The sequence below is a fragment of the Poecile atricapillus genome, chromosome 3 (assembly GCF_030490865.1).
Source record: "Poecile atricapillus isolate bPoeAtr1 chromosome 3, bPoeAtr1.hap1, whole genome shotgun sequence".
Lineage (NCBI taxonomy): Eukaryota > Metazoa > Chordata > Aves > Passeriformes > Paridae > Poecile > Poecile atricapillus.
In genome coordinates, this window is record NC_081251.1 from 92,611,107 (window position 1) to 92,631,557 (window position 20,451).

Below are 20,451 nucleotides of genomic sequence, written 5' to 3' on the forward strand. Positions count from 1 at the left end.
CTGCCGTCAGTGACAGCTTTCCCCAGCCCACACCATTCACATCATCTCACCCTTCCATGCTCCTCTAGAAAAAGGAGCTTCCTTTATGCCATGGATCTTTATTAAGATTTTTATTCCAAATATTCTGAACATACTCCAGAGCTGTGTATACACCTATAGCTGTGGAAGCATGATAGAGACAGCAGCCTTTGGGATAATTACACTCTATTCAAAATTATGGTTTGTGGCTTAAACAAGCATCTCTTCACAAGACCTGTCAAACAATTGCAGATTACTTAGTTACAAATGAAGGCTTCAATCTTTAGAAACTCTCACACAAAACCAATATTGAGCATTTTGTTCTGTCAGATGTCTAAATTTATTCTTAGCAATTTTGACTTTTATCTAGTCATTGAATCAAGAAAACATGTAGGCAGGATAATTACTTTCTAGGAAGTAACAATATCCAAAATTAATGGATTAAAGGCAATGGTAAAAGAAAGTAAAAAACATTACTGAATAAAGCCAAGCTGGTTTTCATGGTGAAAGTAATCAACTGTTAATGCATCTTGGTTTTAATTCTCTGCTTTTTAATCTAATCCTTTTCTTGTCAACTGCAAACTGACGCAAGTGCTCAGAGTGCAGAACTGGAACTGTCAGCATCATTCAGACACAAAGCCAAACCCCCAGAGTTCGTGGGAAGTTTTGTGAGGTTTTTGGGTGTTGATTGTTTTTTGGGGGGGATTTTTTTACTGTTCTGTGACTGTAACTTGCCATTCAGTTTAGATGAAAGAGCATAGAAACTTTTTGTTTTCCCATTAACAGTGGGTACATGACCTTCAAATAATTTGAAACTTCCTTTGTTAAAATCGGGTTCTACAGTCCACAGTTATTTTTTGTATGTTCCCCTCTGTGGTAATAAAACTGTAAAGCCAAACATGTGACTTCTGTGTACCTCTTACTTGCCATAGGCACAACCAAATTTGCAAGATCCCAGACTTTTCTAAAGGCCATAGACTTCCCATAGAGGCTTGCCACAAAGGTCTCAGAGGACCAGAGGATCTCCTCCACCCACATCCCAAAGGAAAAGCTCATTTAAGGATGCCAGCAGGACACTTGAAGTTCCTTAGCTCTCTCATGGCTGGGTGACACTGGGCAACACTCACAGCCATTTATGGATTTTAAATTTCTATCAGTAGCAGGCAAATGATCAGCTGGAAGGGTCATTATATCCATTCTGGACTGAGTGTCTTATTCTGCTTCTGTCATGTTAAGCAAAGTATATCTCAAAATGTTCCTAAATATTTTGTGTACCTCAGATTATTTCAACTAACAGCTCAGCAGAATTTGTGTCATATGAAGTTAAAGTGATTCAATACCTTTTGTTTAAATACACTGATTCTGCACAAGGCAATGGAAAGGCCATCAGGGTATAAAATTACATGCTCAGACAAATGATTGTAATATTAGGACTGAAACGAGCCCATGATTTGAACAAGAACAAATCTAAGTTTATGCTCCAATTACATGTGATTGCTGCATGCTTCACTGTCTGTACAATCAAAATGATGAATTTTTACACAGTTTGGAGATCTATTTGAATAAGGAACCCAATGGTGTTATGAATTTATCTTCATGGTCAGTGAATAATTTTATACTCACTGTCTCACTAAAATTAAATCCTCTATAACACGTTAACTCTCAAGTGCAGGGGTGTTGCTGTTCCTCATATTCTATGCTGACCAATTAAAAGGATTGATAGCAGTTATAAATTAATTTGACTGAAACTATAAACTGGTTTTATAGTTCAGATGACAGATCATTGCATTCCTTACTGGGTTCTCTGTACAACAGTCATCAACTGCAACAGATATTCCCGGGCCATTTTACAATCCTTATTTTCTTGTTTATGTATTTTAAGGCTCTCAGTCACCTTTTAGATCTGCTAGAAGCTATGATGCTGTTTATGAGGTATGGTTTTCTCCCAAAGCACAAAAAATACAAGAAAAACTCCCCCACAGGACTTCAATTGCCCTTGAATTTAATGAGTAGTGGCAAGGAGGGATTATTGTGATGAGAAAGCTTTACTGAAATGGTTTAAATTAGCTTCTTTGGCCCATTCAGTTGTAACATGACATTGAATATCAACAGGGTATTAACTGTTGTTTGTATCTATTCTGCCTTGGTGGGGGGGGAATGTATGGATTTTGACACTTTTTAAAAAATTGTTTAAATTTTTTTTTTTCAATGGACCAAATCCACTTGTCACAGGAGAAGCTAAACCCAGAAAATCTATATCAGATTATCAATCATAACCCTCTATGATTTAAAATTCTAGTGGAGCCTAGAGGATTGAGAAATTGCTGAATATGTTGCACTGTTGCTTTACACACATTATAACGTGTCAGCTTCATTCCAGGCTTAGACAATTAGCAGAAACCTTTTTCTGAGCTGAACAGTAAATACTCTTTCTTGCGATTGAGCTTGCTTTCTTTTTTTTGAGCAGTTTTCTTTTCATGGTATTATTTGCATTGCTAAGACACAGAGTTTCTGTCAAGGAATACTGGCAGACCAAATAATTCTCTTTTTTTCTTTTGCAATTCTTGGTAGCTGATACAGGCTTTTAGAATTAATTGCTTGCTCTGGAGGCCCAATACGAAACCATCTGAAATGGCACAAGCTCTTAAGCATTTGTTAACCTTGAGGCACTTTTGCTTATGTACTGCTGTTTACATTCAAGATATTAAAATTAATTTACTAGACTGCCATAAAACATGGAAACACCCATCTGTTTAATGGTATTTCTACTCAGTACTAAAGCCAGAAAAAATTGCTTAATAATTCCAGCTTCTTTAAAAAAATAAGCCATGAGGCAATTCCCTTAAGCCTCTTCTCTTTACTGCAACTGTTTAAAACCAGCATCTATTAGCCTTTCATTTTCACAGTAAAACATCTTGGAAAAGCTCCCTGCCAGAAAGAACTAATTTCAGCAGGATGCAATACTGATCCATACCCCTAAGAATCCCTATTTAGCTGACCACTGGTCCTACTTCTGAGCCCAGTATTCAGCAATAATGATCACAAAAACACGGAACCATAGCACTGTCAAGGTTGGAAAAGACATTTTGTATCATCTAACCCAGCCAGTAAATTAATACTGCCATGTCCACTGCCAAACTATGTCCATAAGTGCCACATCTAAACAGCTTTTTAATGCCTCCGGGGGTGATGACTCCCCCATTTCCCTGGGCACCCTGTTCCAGGGCTTGACAACCCCCTTTGTGAGGAAGCTTTTCCAAAAATCTAATCTAAACCTCTCCTAGCACAACTTGAGGCAATTTTTTCTCATCCTTTCTCTTATTAGGAGAAAAGACCAACCCTCTCCATGACAAGTACACACTCCTTTCAGGTACTTGTAGAGAGAAAAAAGCTCTGCTCTGAGCCAATCAGGCTGAACACCCCCAGCTCCCTCAGCTGCTCCTCATGGGACTTGTGCTCCAGACCCTTCACCAGTTCTGTTGCCCTTCTCTGGACTCACTCCAGCACTTCAATGTCTTTCTTGTAGTGAGGGGCCCAGAACTGAGCACAGCACTTGAGGTGTGACCTCAACATTGTTGAGCATGGGGGGGACAATCCCTGCCCTCTCCTGCTGGCCACACTATTGCTGGTACAAGTCAGGATGCCATTGGCCTTCTTGGCCACCTGGGCACACACTGGGCCATGTTCAGTCACTGTCACCGGCACTCCCAGATCCCATGTGCAGTTTCCATCCACTCTTCCTCAAGCCAGTAATGCTGCCTGCACTTGTGATAACCCAAGGGCAGGACCTGACACTTGTCCTTGTTGAACCTCATACAATTGGCCTTGGCCCATCAATCCAGCCTGTCCAGACCCGTCTGTAGATTGTTCCTGCTGTCCAGAAGACTGACATTCCTGCCCAGCTTCATCTCCTCTGCAAACAAACTGAAGGGCCCACTCAGTCCCTGGGAGATAGCGAAGTATGTAGAGACATGATTTATTTTCACACCTGATTACTCATTCTGGTGCTCAGAGCCTGAGAGCCTTTACTCCTTACCTACCTGAAGGAGAAACAGCATCTATTAGACACACCATAAATTGTGTTATATGTGCCGCAGGTGGTGTGAATATCTCTGTTTATGAGGTGCTGAACTTAGAATTTTGTGATGAAAGATTTGATTAAGAGCTATTTGCTTATTTGAAATTGTATTAAGTAGAAAAAAAAGTAATTTTCCAGGGACTTTATTTGTCATACTGTTATATTATTCTTTCATTTAATAATTTAAATGTTTAGTACAATAATAGCCTGTGTCAAAAGTTTAAGCCAGACAACAACAGATGACAACTTCACGACTGCCTTGGTAATGAATCAGAATGGCTACTGTGCATACAAATAAGAATCATGTCTGCTTGTGTTGCAAACACTGATTAAACCCATAATTAAAGCTAGCTGGAAGAGCTGAGGTGGACTAACTTAAATATTGAGATAGTATGTGTCGTTCTATTAGGAACGGCGAGAATGAACGACACAGACTCTCTTGGAGTCAATCAGGAGAATTTCTTTTAGTTTATTACTTCAGGTCTTTTTTATAGACCGATACGTGAAAAGTATAGAAAGAAAACTCTTATTGGTTAGTAAACTACTACATCACCATCATTGGTCAGTGGGGCACACACCCCTCGACTTTCTCCTGCAAAGAAAACAAGGAACAGACAAACAGCACCTGCAAGGCTGTTTTCTGTCTCTGAGGATTGTTTTAATTCCTCCTTATGAATTCCCAGGCCGCTTTCTCAGGCAAGACTGAGAAAGTTATGTGGCCTGCAGTTTCACATGCTCTCTGTTTCAGAGTTAGCATCTACAAGTGTGAACACATCATAATAATAAAACAGGGAAAAAAGGATGAGGAAAAGTGCAGGCCAAAGAAAATCACTTTCTCCTTCCTCCTTTTGTGTTAACAAAAGGAAAGAGAGGGCCTTCTAGTCTTTAAAGACTGTTTCCAAACTTCATAAAGATATATTTAGCAAAAATCCTTATTGTGAGAATAAAGACAGAACAGACTGAAAATACAGTTGAGTTTTTCTTGGGTGAACAGTGCTAGACTTGAGAGCCACCCTTAAGGTGTGCTTGTCGTTCTGTGGGGCTTCACAGCCATCACAATTGCCAGCAGCAAGGACAAGCTGAGGAGCTGATCTCTGCAGATCCTCTCAGGAAGTAGCAAGGGACAGTTTTGGTCTCCCCTCTTATGACAGAAGACATTTTGGCAGTCTGACTTCTAACTCATCTGCAGATACTGGCAGACATTACTGCTGTCATGGTGCAAAGGGATTTTTTTCATCCTACCTTCTGCTTTTTCATCTTGATTCCTCTAAGACCAGATGACCCATTTTTGATTAGAGAAGAGCTGAAAATCTGCAGTACAATGTAAAGGAAATAGAGGAAAAGGTACTAGTGCAAAGAATTACAAATCATTCAACCAGAACATCCTCTGAATGTGAGCCAAGACCTGTCTTTGCACCTAAAACCTGTGCATCCCAATTTTAGCACCACAAGATTCTAAGGCTGAGCAGAAGTCAGTGCCTACTCACAGTGTTTCTTAGAAATCCAGTGACCTTCAAGGGAGTGGATTGAAAGAAATAACCCTACACTCAGCAACCACTTCCATGAACTTTATATATGTGCTGAAAAAAGAAAACCTACAACCTTCCCAGTGAGTTTGGTGAGACAAAAGCCTCTGTGGAGGAGGCAAGTTCAGCATTGCTTAGGGAGCACAGCAGCTCTGCTTTTAGTCTCTGGTTTCAGTGAGCATCTGAGGAGAAGAGTGTCTGATCTGAGTCTGGCAGTGTCTTTCAGAGAGAGAGGAAGTGGGGTTTCTGGCTTGTGCTTAGATTAAATTTCTGTTGTTACAAGGAGGAAATTTGCTGCTAATTATTTGAAAGCAATCCCTGCTGTAACTGAGTCTTTGTGAAAGTAAGGAGCTAATAACATGCATAGCTCAGGCAGGATGTGGCACCGCTCCTTACATCTGTCTGCCAACCCGCACAGGGTGAGGAGCAGCTTCGTGCCAAGGACAGCCACTCCATCACTGCCACCCAGTCCCCTGTGCCTGGCCAAACACCCACATCTTGTGGCACAGCAGCTCCCACCAAAACCCCACCTCACTGTATCCACATGCCCAGGAGAAAGCCAGTAGCACTGTCTTGTGCTGTGCCAGTGGACATCCTCCTTCCAGAAGCTGGTAGAAGAACCTTCAGAGACTGGTTCTCATGGTTTAGATAGTTATTTGTAAAATATTTCCCAAAGACGACTAACATCAAGGAGAACAGAAGGAGAAAATAGGAAGCAGCTTTACTTCCTTGGAAACACATAATAATTACTAGAAAAATACTCCATTGTGTTATCTCATCTTATGAGGCCACGAATCTCAGTAAACACAAGACACTTGAGTGATACCTTTGATCTCTAAGTGTCACACAGGGATATCTTTTTTTTCCCCAGAGATGAAAATTTCTCATCATTTGCCCTTGCACAGAACAAGATGAAGCTTGAAGTGACTTTCCACACTGTCGCATGCAGATATTTGTCATTTCATTTTTACCTCTTCAGGAACACTTTCACTTTGATAAGAAAAATAATGCAATCTGAAATACATGGGAGCTATAACGTCTAGAGTAATAGTAGTTTTTAGCCAATCACAGCTATTATCTTGGAGAAAAAGGATGACTGAATAAGACTCTGAAGGACAATGCATGGTTTAAGCTGTTTATTAACTCTTTATAAAGCCTCTCATAAAGAATCTTTCATAGTATTTTTACTCAAACATTAGGCACATTTAACCAGTTTTTTCCTTAATTGTGCTTGTAAAAGCACACAAGAATTTGGTCTAATGTTGTATCTATTGTGTTGTTTTGAATATGAACCTAGAGCTTGGAGCACACCCCAAAGCTTTATACATTTATGCAAAAATCACAGAATATTCCTACAGCTTTTTAAATGATGAATATTTTGTTAATCCCACCTTCTTGTATTTTAGATATCTAGACAATATTTTTTTATTATTAATCTAAGTGGAATCTGGTTATTTTATTCACATTTCAATTTCTTGAATACTATGGTTTTGCTGAGACTTTGAGACTTTTAGCTTAGTAAGTAGATGGGCTACAAGGTTGGTAGTGGGAATCACCACAGTTGACTGATCTCAAAAAAGGTGCTGTGTTCAGTTGTGCATGTTTAGAACATTTAATCTTAAAAAATCCCTTATTTAAGAACTTCCATTACTTGTCTTCCTTAGTAAACGAATCTGAGACAAATATGTTCATCCCAAAAAATGTGAGCCATGCCCTGAGGCTGGCTCCTGGTCAGTTGAACTGTCAAAAAGTGATGTTGAAGCTAACGTTATGCTGGCTGAAAGAAGCAGTCTTCACCATGCTAGAGAGATCGGTTTTTACTACTCATGATTTAAATAAGTGCTGATTTTGTCATCATTCACCACTGAAAACCAAGAGACAATGAAGTAATTTCTGCAACAGATTGGATGTTTATCAAGTACATCATAAAGAGTCTAATGACTTACAAAGACCCTCCTCCTAGAATGATTGTAGCACCTCACCAGCCAATTCCTATGCTGAGATCAAGAGCAGAGCCAACATCAGTGTGTTAAGCATGCTTCTAAAAGCTATTTTAGGAAGAAATACCATGCCCACAGAACAGTTATTTGTATCTTGCTACTTTTTTTTGCTTGTTTGCTTATTTTTAGTTGTTGGGGGGGGGGGGGCAGGGGTTGAAGTTTTGTTAGTAGTAGAAATTATCACAGAGAATTATTGTTTTTGCCAAGGTTCATTTTTTTTTAGACAAAACCTGTTTTAAAGACAAGCTAATAAAAGCCTAGTTCTTGGCTTCAGTATGAAGTAATCCTGTTTTTTCCTGTGTCAAAAATGTCTGTCTGATGTCTTTATATTATGAGTGTCCAGAGATATATGGTGCTACACAATGGTTTAGCCATTTGACCTGAAGTTCATAAAAGATTTTCCAAACATGTTTCAAACTCTCTCTATAAAGAAATCCCAGGATTAAATAATGCAATAACGCTTTGCTAAGAAAGAGCATTTAAATGTTACATTACTGGTAGAACTTGAGTTCCCTGAGGTTGCACAAATTTCTCTGAAATATGGTATAGTAAAATTCACAAGGACGTGTCACTTTATCAACACTTACTTAAAATTATTTCCCCAACACAACTATACCCTTGATACCTATGAATAATGTGAATATTCTTCACCCACAACAATAAAATCTTTGTCTAATAATGTATAATGATCTGTCATCAGGTTGTTAATATTAGAAAGCCATTATGTGCAGTGCAGATTTAAAGACTCAAAGGTGATAGCAAAAAATGTCCATTGACATTTTTTGGGGCCAAACTCCAGGAAAACAGAACTTCAAAAAGACTAATATATCAATATTTATGAGCGACATCTCCCAGCTTCAGTAAAACCCAAGATTTGCAAATCTCAGAGAAGTCTTATGAAAACCTTCAATTCACTTATGAGAAGACAGACGTCTCCTCATAAATGTGTGCATGTTGTCCTGGGAAAGCCACATCTATCTGCCCTTTCCAGCTCCCTCTCCATCCAGCTCCCATATAGTCTATTCTTTATCCTATATCCAGACTAGTTTCCTTGTTAAATTACTCTCTGCAGATTTTGTTTCAATTGTCATCTAGCCTCTTTCCTTTCATTTTTTCATGTATCTCTTTTCCTTTCCCTGAATTCCTTCTTATTTTTCCATTTGAATTTTATTGCTCAAGACTCAGAGAAACTGTCTTCTGAGGTTCTTCTTGTGGTGTCCTGGATCTCAGCCCACTTCTTCAAACTGTTCTTTCCTTTCCAATTTCTGTCCTGTTCTTTCTCTTTGTCTCTCTCCCCTCTTTTGTCTGTCTTCCTCTGACCTTGGTTCTCTTCATGTATTTCCTAATGGGGAAGAGTTTTGGTACATTACCACTGGACATTTGTTTATCTTCCAGGAGACACATTTAACTCCTATGCAGGAAAGTTTAGAGAAGGGAAATATTTCTGTTTCAGAAAGGCTGTTTCTCAAGGTTGTCCTGCAGACCTGGACACTTCTGAGAGGACCACTGACTCATAAGAATAGTAGCAGAGGATTTGGTCAGCTTGATGGATAAACATACAAATTCCTGCATCACCTCAGCTGAAAGACCGTAAATAATTCATTTTTAAGCTCCTTTTTTTTTGTCTACCTGTCTCAGTTCAGCTGAGCAGCTGGCATCTTTATTAGGAAGTAATACCAAAATGCCATGGAATGAAGGTGGTTCTCACTCTTACATTCCTCCTTTCCTTTTTCTCAGTGACAGAACCTGCCAGATTGGTGGATAATCCCATGCACACAGACACACATCCTTTCCCTCTCTGAACAATCTCACTGTGTGATAGCTCTGTCTTGCAGCTCAGCAAGATTGATCCCAATTATTCACTGCTGGATTTCCAATTACTAGCAGAAAGGTATAAATTAAGCTATGGTAGTGTTATATATGTTCTCCACCAAAAAGTAAGAAAATTTAGACAGCTTCTACAGTCTCTTTATGGAGGTGGAGGTCGTCAGCAATGTCAAAATGACATTTGGTATAGATGTAGAGAGACTATAAAAATGCAAACAGAAGAAAAATAATATTTTATCTAGACAGATATGACTTTGAATTATTAAATTACTCTTGGGGGGTGTTCTTGGAATTCAATACAATTTTCACTGAGCCTTGTCACTACCCACTCAATAGTAAACTGTCACCAGAGAAATAACTTGTTTAATTTCTATGAAAAGAGGACTTTTAAAGATGTCCATCACAGACAATTTTCCCTTGTAGGAGGCCACAGATTTCTTCAAACTTTTTATCTTGCAACCACCAGTGCCTCACTTAGTCATGATTAGTCAATTTTATTAGGAGAATTTTTAGGCTATCCTATGCTTTTCCACAGGATATCCATGAAGGGGAGCAGCACTTCCATGGAAGCACTTGGCATCAATCATTGCTTTTGAGAAACAGATTTTCCTCCTAAGGAGACTTTCCAGGTAAAATCTATTACAAAAATATCTGCTTTTATGTAGAAAGATGTTTAAAGGGTATCTGCACTTAAAGCACCATGTGTTTCCTTCAGCAGTTTTCCTTCTCTTAGCTAAATAAAATACTTATCACTACAGATTTAATAAAATTCTGACTGTTTTACAGAATTGCCATTGTTCATATTTACTATCATGGAAGATGACAATTCCTGCAGAAAGCAAATTTTTGAATATCTATAAATTTTCAGTTGCTATTATATTCTTTACAGTCTTAACAGGCTTTAGGAAATATTTGTGCTTTCACTCTAGGCAAATAACAATAATTAAAAAACTCTATCCATTTCATGTTTTTATTCTCCTAACTTACATGGAATAGATTAAAATACTATTAGCAATAGGGTTTTAGAAACAAGTTATAGAATTCAATTGGAAATTCAAATTTTCACCACTGCAGAATCAAGTTGACTTTAAGCCAGGTTGACTAAGGCTGTGCTAGAAAAAATATTTAGGTTTCTAATTCTTTTAACTAGATCAGGAAAAGACAAAGTTGCAAGGACACATTGATCCAAATGCTAAGCAGAAGGCAAGTACTCTTGAAAGGTAAGTACCAGAAGGTTTCTTGACACCTTCTGTGGGCACACACACACACATGCTGCTGATAATATCTCTGTAAATCTGTCATCAGATCTTGCACTTGCTGCTCCAAGATCTTGCCTTAGGTTTATATATGTTCAGAAGGCTGCCACCACCTCCACTAGTCCTTCCCACTACTTGGGCCAGAATCTCTACCCCTGAGGGATCATCCTGTACTTGCTTCTTCCCCATGCCAAGGAACCTCACACCTACCTTCCTCTGTTCTCTGGACCTTTTCTATGTTAGTTCAAGAGCCTTTGAACATTCTCCTTTAGAGCAGCTCACCCAGAGAAGCTTTCCACTTACTGCTTTTTTCACATTTCAGAGCTTCTTCCCTTCAGCCCAGCGTCTTAGAGCTTTTCAACTCTTTCTCCCCCAAAAAATTAACTAGGGCACCTATATAGTCTTTTGGGACAGATAAGCCTGATTTCAGCTTAAAATAACTGTAGTATCCCTAGCACTCTACTTGCAGCGATATAGAGACCTCCAGATAGGATAATTGCTTATATTAACTAACTTCTCAGGCATCTGATCATCCTGGGCAATGTTATCCAAGTGGCCATGCTACAACACGTACTGGAGCCATCTAACTGCTACCAAATCCACATGGGCTGTGGTTGGTAAAGGTGGCACAGCAGTCACTGCAGTGCACCCAGACCTGCAGGACTTCATTATCATTTCACTGCCCAGTAATCAGATAATTGTAAAACACTGCAGTCATCACATTCTACATTGGTTCTCATGGCTAACGAGCCAAGGAGTGCAGCTGAGGTCAGCCTGCAAGCGTGAGCCAAACCCAGCCATTGCTCAATCCTCGCCATATGGGAACCAAAAACTGGAGTCTTTCACCAGTGGAAATCACAGACACTCTTTTACTTTCTGCATATACCCTGTCGCTCCACACATTACTCCAGACAGCACTGCATGGATACTGAAGTGCTTCTCCTATTTTTAACAGTGTGAAGCATTTGGCTGGGAATTCTCCATGCTCTAATATGTGTTTGATCAAAAATTTAACTACTTCCTATAATTTAATTGTAAAATGGACATTTTCTGTTTCCACAAATGATTTTTCCATGGAAACTTCTCAGTGTTGTTGTTACAGAATGAAAAGGGGCTTACTAATGGGTCTTTTTTTTCTGAATTAAAAAAATATTACTCAGAAAAACACATTTGGAGAATGAGGTATACAAACCAATCCATAGTACTACAATTTAGTAGCCTAAATTCTTGACTCCACAGAGATTAATTTGAGAAGAGGTACTTGAGGTGGGATTATATTTTCTTTTTTAAATCATTCATATAGACTGATAAAAGATATCTATTATGGAATGATATATTTGTGATTTCAGAAGACAGTTGCAGGTTGTGCTGATTTGGAACATTTTGAATACATCTGGAGACTCCTGAAAAAACAAGTATTTTATTTCAATATCATGAATATAATCCTTATTGTAGGAAAAGCTGCTCTGGACCCACCTTGAAGGCCCTATCAGCATGAAAGAAGCATCCAAAATAGTATCCTAGCCTTCTGATTTACATAGCTAACTGGTATGCTTGACACTGCCAGGAACTGGTGGAAATTAGGTAGCAGATAGACCCTTTTCAGCTCTCTCTGAGGCAAAAGATATGGCATTTAGTCTTCAATTAGGAAGTCTCTCTTCCATCTGGTGACATGTAAAGAATTGTGGTGTTACTCAGGGTAGTTCAGAGTCAAGAAGCCTGACATGTCTCTGCTGTCCACTGATTTCTATATAAAGGAGACCTTATTAATCAAGTGATTAAACATCACTCTCTCTCAGATCACACAAGGTGATTACAGCTGTGGGTACTGTACCTCACCTGAAGGTCACCTGCAGTGGAAGGTGACAGGTAAGCATATGCTTGTCCTTAAACTAGTCTAAGGGTTTTTTTTTTCCCTCAAATAAAAACATGTTTTCTTTAGTTGGAATGCCATGAAAGGACAGAAGTTGTACAATGCCCATGATTGCCTTGAAATCTACATAGACATCTAGTCAGTAGGTCCTGGATGATGAGTAAAGAAAACCATGTGTAAAACCAGTTTTCTTGATATAATTTCACATCCAAAGGAGAGACAGCAAGGCCTCACCCAGAAGTTAAACAAGGATTTAAACCAGAACTTTATCTGTGTTGCTGAGTGCAGACATGACAAGTTTACTTACTTTTCTCTTACTGAATGCAAAACAGTCTCCCACTTCCTTTGCATTTTTGCTAGTAATTAGCAAGCTTAGAGAAGAGAGAGCATATTCAAAGGAGTCAAAAGTGGGCAACTTTCTGATGATATAAAAAGATGCCATGGCAGTTGTTAAAGAAATCCCAACACAACTTGGCTAATTATATCTAGAGGTCTCAATTTGTTACTTTTGATCTAGGAATATATAGCTTGTTTTCCTCTTGTTAATTGGCTAGTTCAGAATTTTCTAAACATTATATCATCTTTTATGTTCTGCCTTTGTTCCCTTTCATCTATTGTCAGAACTCCATTTAACAGTACTAGCAATAGTTGATGAAGTCCCAATATTTCTGAATGAGTGTCAAAGTCTTCTTTGACACTGGATATCAGTCACAGCTTCTACTGAAAGATAGGGCTTCCTCAGTTGGTCTTTATGTATTTCAGATATTGGTGGGGATAAGATATGTTCTGTTTTCTTGATCCTGATAGTTGAATTTCACTGGGTAGCAAATGGTTTAACAGTGTGCTGTCAGGATGAGTCTAAGGTTGTTAATCCAGTGATCAGTACAAATTACTGGTGTCACCCAAATTAGATGACATGGCAAGAACACCATTAGATGCCTTTCTCCTCTTTCTGTATGTTATCATCATGTTTTCCAAGGCCTTCTCTCTTAGTTTCCCTCCTGCACGGTGACACCAGTATTTGCCATGCAACACAGTTTGAGGTTAATTTGTATTCTGAGAATCTTGAGGTTTATAGCAGCTGTATAGACTTCTGCATATGAGAAAATGCTGCTTGACTACTGGCAAACAGAGTCTAAAAGTATTGCAAAATTTCAGACAAGAGTTCTTTTTACTTTCTTGCAGTGATTTCGTTTTCAAGGACAGTTATTTCAGCTTACCTTAATGATGTAGAAATAAGGAGGGTTAGCAGCACTTTGCCAATATAATAATAGACTTTATTGATACACTTGCTAGATGAGGAGTTCAAATAGCTTTCCTTTGTGCTCTGATTTTTACAGCTTTCATGCCCAAAGAAAAACCCACACCTCTTTGAAAAAGCTGTTTCTGTAACACTCTTCAACCCATGTGGAAGAAGAACTAGGATTTATAGCCCAGCAAGGAGGGGATTAAAGCTGGCCTCCCCTGCTGCTCAGATATTCACTTCTACTTCACTAAAGCTCTATTCCTCTTGCCATACAATCCCTCCCCTGGCAGGATGTAAAGACAGAATTTGTTCTCACCATCGCTAGGTATTGCCAGTTACTTGTTAAATTAAAAATTGTCAGACAGTAAGTATGTCCTAAATGCACTCCCTTTGCATTGTCCATTCCCATGCTTCTCCCTTCGTGGTGGCAGTGAGGAAAGGATTAAATACTCAGGTAGGTCTGGTGCTGAAAATGGACCTTTATCTCCACCAGCCGTGGTTTGATAGGCCACCTGCCAGCTTGGTGCCACAGGAGTTCCTTTCTGTGACCACTTACTACAAAACAAAAACCAAGTCCACTACTACCACTGCATAGAAAATAATATTTGGAGACAGGTACAAGGATTTGATGGATGCCCCATTAATTTAGGACCTCCAACTATTCTAGGAGTCTTTTGGGGAATCAGTTTGCAAGACCCATGCTTTTATGTGTTGCTTCTGTTTTCTAAATGTAAAATGTTATCACTTAGAGACTGACTAAAAGCCATATCATAATGAAAAAAAGAAAGAAAGGTCTTTAATTCTATTTTACCTTATCTGGACAGCAAAACTCAATTAATTCTTAGTTTCAGAATTTTTTTGTACTATCATAAACCCATACATCTTGGTTCAGTTCGTTTCAGTCTTGAAGGACATTAAAAACTTCCCTCCTCACACTCTCTGCACCGATTCCACTACAGACTGTAAATATCATATTAATTTAAGCAAACAGTTAATGCTTTCAGAGAATATTAGGGCCAGGATGCTCTGGCTCATTACACAGATTTCAGTGGCAATCTGTCTCCAAGATTCTGGCAATGTCAAGGAGGTAATATGGCACAGAGGATCCCTGTGAGAAGGCAGGGAACAACGGGACAACGCCTCCTGAGACAGCAGAAGCAGCCCCTGTGCTATTCCTTTAAGATCAGGACAAAAACAAACAAACAAATCAAAACCAAATCAAACCAAAGAAGCTTTCTGGAACTCTGACTATGTTAATCCTTTTTACTCCTGCAGAATGACTGTTTTGTTCAGTCATTTCTTGTCCTTCCCTTTAGTAATTATCCTGTTACTTGCCTTGCTCTTTTCTATGTTACATCCTTATCCTCTTTGTATCAGACTTGGATAAGCCATCAGGCAGATGTCATCCAAACCTAAAGATAAAAATATATTTAGGTATCACCCAGTACTGCTTACAATTTATTCATTGTTTGGAATTTCCTTTTTCTTTTGACACTGTAATCATAATTAGCAATTCCATAAATATTATCTACAGCCTCTAACATCTGAAAAGATGTCATGATTAACAACAAGCCTATAATACATGCACAAATATAGTTCTCACATGTAGAACAGAAGCTGAAAATGAGGATAGAGACACTGTACACATGCACAAAGCCTCATGCCTTTGGAATCCAATAGGAGGAATGCTTTTGGCAGCAGCAATTGCTATCAGCTGTCTGACCCCTAAGTATTTTGTGATATACAGACCATGTTCTGCTCTTAAAATTGCACCATGAATCTTATTCAAAAAGCCAACCACTGATGACATTCCAGTGAGATATTTTTCACTTAAAGGCTTGCTGTAACAAATTTTAAAGCAGATAAATAAGGAGTTACTCTGTTTTGTCGAATTTAAGAATGATGTGAATCAGCTCTGCTGGCAACTACTTCCTTCTGAGGACTGAGGCAATTTACAGCTTCAAAAAGAGCAACTGATAATGACCAATGTGTATAAGTTGTTTCTTATATTTTATTGATCAGCCTGTCTGAATAGTGATTTCCCACTGTTTCCCAGTTCCAACAACTAATAGCTTGAGAGTGTTTAAATATTGAATATGGCTGGAAGATCTATTTTCCACAAGCAGAAGAATCCCATTGTTTTAGCCCTTGCATAGTTATTGTACTATGAATTATTGAAGAAGCTGAATTGCAGGGTTAAGGCTCCAACTCTCACACAGATCTCAGAAGAGCTGGCTAAAAATTAATGGGGAAAAAACCCCAAAAACCAAAGTTTGACTGTTTGTTTCATTAACATTCAAAAATTGATATTATTCTCATAACCAAATTACAGTGTATAAAAAACAAATCATGAAAGCAGGCACCCCATGTACTGATGCCATCAAGATTTCCAATAGTCTGTTTAGTTTTCTTGGCACAAAACCTAGGAACCAAAATGGAACATAAAGGGCAGAGGCATGGGCATGGGTGGATTGCTAAAGCAAGGTTTCATAAGGACACCGAAAGCACTTCAGAGCAAGTCAGCTTTTCTAACACAAACACCGAAATCAACTTGGTTAGAAATAATCTTCCAAACATTTCCTGATTAATTTGTAGCTGTTGACTAGAAGCTTGAGTGTGTTTTCCCCAGTCTCAAATACAAGCCTGTGTTCAGAATTGTTCCACTGGAAATAAAGATGTGTTTACAATACCTTTTAGGAAATGGGTCCCATGTTTATCTGAAGATAAACATATTTATCTGAAGAAACTTACTTTTTTTCAAGGAAATGTCTAACTATGAAATACTAAAAACACAAGGTGCCATCTCTGTTGCATCATGTGTAAATGTTAAGAAAGGAGACCACTGGTACTTTAGATTGGCAGTTGTTTATTTCCAGGACCAAAGTTGCAGAAAATCCTCTCCTTCCTACACCAGACCAAGGAGTTTCAAAGTTCGAGTCAGTGCTAAGAAAGCAAACACTTTTTGTTTAACTACTATGAAGCAAAGCAGACCAGGCTTAATTTCACTGTAAACAGAGTTTATTCACCAGAATTGTGTTTTGTTTCTTCCAGCTGAGCTTCATTACTCACTAGAACAAGAAAACAACATTGGCATACCAGCCATTTCTTTAAAATAGAGACACATTAAAAACATATTAAAGAAACCTAACACTCACAGGCAACTCATCTTCTTTAAGGAACTAAAAGTTAAGTATTTAAAGTATCTTGCTTATGCTGTTGGTGCTGAATTTCAATAGTAAGATGATTTGTAAACTGCAAAGTACCATACACACCAAACCAGGTTCCCGGTATAAGGAACCAGAGCCATCTCTAGGAAATTTTGGAGTTCAGAGCTTGAAAGATACAGAAAGCTCCTTCCTGGGAGAAACCATAGATTGCATAGGTGTGCTTTTTTCTTTTGAATTTTTTGATTTTGTCTTTTGGTGCATAAATAAAGCATTCACATAAATAATAGCTGCCATTGTCACCTAATGCTAGTCTTAACTTGCTTAAAGTCTTAACTTGCTTTTGATTTCAGGATAAGGGTCTCCCAATCAAATGGGTGTTGAGACCAAAGATTCATCCACAAAAATTAAATTATGATGCTCTGGTCAGTTACAAACCAAATTTGCTTCTTTCTACCAATATAAACCTCTATGTAAAAATGCAAAGACTCTTCCCATGATGTTCTCCATGCTGGAAAATTCTTGTACTCACAGTGGGATATGGAGATTTCAAATGAATACAATTCGTGCTGAAATTCAGCAAACTATGTAGGAATTAGAATAGGCTGTGACACACTAACTGCATGGAAAATTTAAACAAGAAAATAACTAAATAACTTTTTTTAAACTAAATAAACAAAGAATAATGTTTTTGTAGATGACCCTTTTTGTCCATGGAGGATTTAAAAACAACATTGTGACTTCTGATGACTAAACCGGATTGTCCCTTCTGGTTTTCTAGAATAATCAGAAGGAATACAGTGAGAAATTAATAAAATTTCAAACAGAATCATTCATCCACCATTTCTGCCTTGTGGGCCAGTTTGTGCAGTCATTTTTCTTTTCTATTTTGGAGCAAGGCTTGTTGGCTTTGCACAGTGAACCTGTATCTTATGGAACATCCCTGTACTGCCTGGCTTTTCCACTCCCACAGAATCACAAGATGTGTAAGGCTGGAAGGGACCACTGTGTGTCATTTGGCCCAACCTTTCTGCTCAAGCAGGGTCATCCCAGAGCCCAGGGCATGGGATTGCATCCAGATGGTGCTTGAGCATCTCCAGTGAGGGAGATTCCACAACCTCTCTGAGCAATCTGTTCCAATGTTTTGTCATCTGCACGGTAAAGAAATTCTTCCTCGTCTTCAGGTGGAATTTCCTGTACATCGGTTTCTGCCTGTTGCCTCCTGTCCTGTTGCTTCCTACCACCCCCATCTGAGGCACTGTCCCTTCAGGCACTGACAGGCATTGATGAGGTTCCCTTTCAGTCCTCTCTTCTCAAGGCTGAACAGACCCAGCTCCATCAGCCTTTCCTCATAAGAGAAATGTTCCAGCTGGACCTACTCCTTGTCTTCCTTGACTGAGGAGCCTGGAACTGGACAGAACACTTCACATGTGCCTCACCAGGGCTGAGTTCCCTGAATTTGATTGTCTCTATACATTTGGGATGTAGGCGAGAGGATGGGCTGTGTGCACAGAGCACTTCTGTGTTAATCTGGGCAGGACCCCAGATTACTTCAGAGATTAATGTACAACGTCAGAGGAGCAACCCTGGGCCAGCAGAGGGAATGAGCATTACTGAATGTGAGTCTATCAATTACATTTAATATACTGTACTCATACAAATAATTTGCTGTGATGCTGTGAGAAACAGCAAGTAGCTCAGGCAGGGAACAGTTCTGTTTGAAAACAACTGTGTTCTTTTCATCCTAATTTCTGAAAAAAATGATGAAGTAGGCCCTGCAGGCAAACCATAGATGATAGGATGCCATTAAGCTAATTCTTTGCATTAATGTTTAAAAAGCCAATGAATCTGTTGTTTTGTTTAGCTGTATGAACTGTTTTGCACATGACAGCTGCTGGATACTGAGATTAATTGATAGATTATCATGTGTCCTCACAATTTCAAATTATTAGCCTTCAGTAACATTTTACAATTAATCTCATCTGAAAAGGAACATTGCACTAAAAATTCTGAGGGATTTTTTTCATAGTTTATCAGACACTAAATTAGAAAATATCTATGTTTATAAGAAATTTTACTGGAGTTACAAACTTTTCTTCATTTAAATTCTTTATACGGTTATAGATGACCATGTTCTGGCTAGCTTAATTTTTACCAAGGGAGATATTTTAGGAAATACAGCAACTGTAAACATGACTAAGACTAAGCATCCAGATATACTGGCTAAATACTGGCACACCCTGTGTTTTTTTCCACATGTTGGTCCCCAGAATGAGAATACAGTAAGGTCATGGAGAGCCCCACACAGAAACAGCCATAGAAATTCAGCTTCTTTTGCTTTGTGGATCACCACAGTGTCTCAAACAACAGAGAAGTAACCTAAGTAGTGTCCCCACCCATTACAGGAAGAGGGAAGACCAAAGAAAATAATATACCAATTTGTGGGCTTAATAGGCTCCTCTTGTCCATCATTTTTACCAAATAGGTATTATGGAAAGGCCTCAGTAACTCTAGCTTGGTGTAATTTCAATTTGTTTTGATATAGGGATGGAGCTATTTTAATATTTCTAGTGACCATTTTCCTATGAGCTCTGCTAAGGGAGTCTTATAGTCTGTAAAAATACCCTGGGTGTGCTTGCTGTAGGTGTCTGGTGTTCCCCAGCAGAGAGCCAGGAGACTGTGCTGCTAGAAACAGGGACAAATCGCATCAGATTCCCCAACACTGCTCTCTGGGGGCCTCCCTTGTTAAATTCTACTGCCACACTGATGTTTTCTTCTGTGTCCTCTTTCTGTGCCCTGCTGTAGATTCATCTTTGTACCAGGCCCTATAAAATTATCCTTGTCAGGAAAAGTCTTGATTCCTTCCTTTCTGTCTACCATGATCATAACTATACCCATTACACGTAATGTGATTTGCACAGGAGAGCTGAAAAATGTTCTTTTAAAGAGCTTGAGGCAGATAGTCTGCTCAGAGCTTGTTCCTGGTTTAATTTCTCAAAGTTGAAAAGTGCTCTTCCTTACTATCAGACAGAAATTTTACTTATATAGGAAAAAGGATTCTTCAAGACAGTCTGCCTTCCTTTTATAGCTTCCTTCCAACTGTGCATGGGATTCATCACAACCCATCCTTTTTTTCCCATGTGTTCCCTGCAAGCATAGTCCCTTCCTTCAGTCAGGTATTTCTTTTCTGTACGTGATTGCTTCCTCTGAACTCCACAAAACTCAAATATTTGTAGAGTCACCTCAGGCCTTATGGTGTCTTTCTTAAACCAGTGGAATTACAGGCTCTAAAAACATGACAAATATATTCTCTTTTTGATGTTATGAAGTGCCAGCACATAATTTCTAAATGTGTGACTCCTACAATAAATGTGGGGGTTTTGTTTGTTTCTTTTTAGTTTGTTTTTGTAGAAAATACAAAACTTGCTTGCCTTTTAGTGCCTTGGAAGGGCAGTAGACTGCA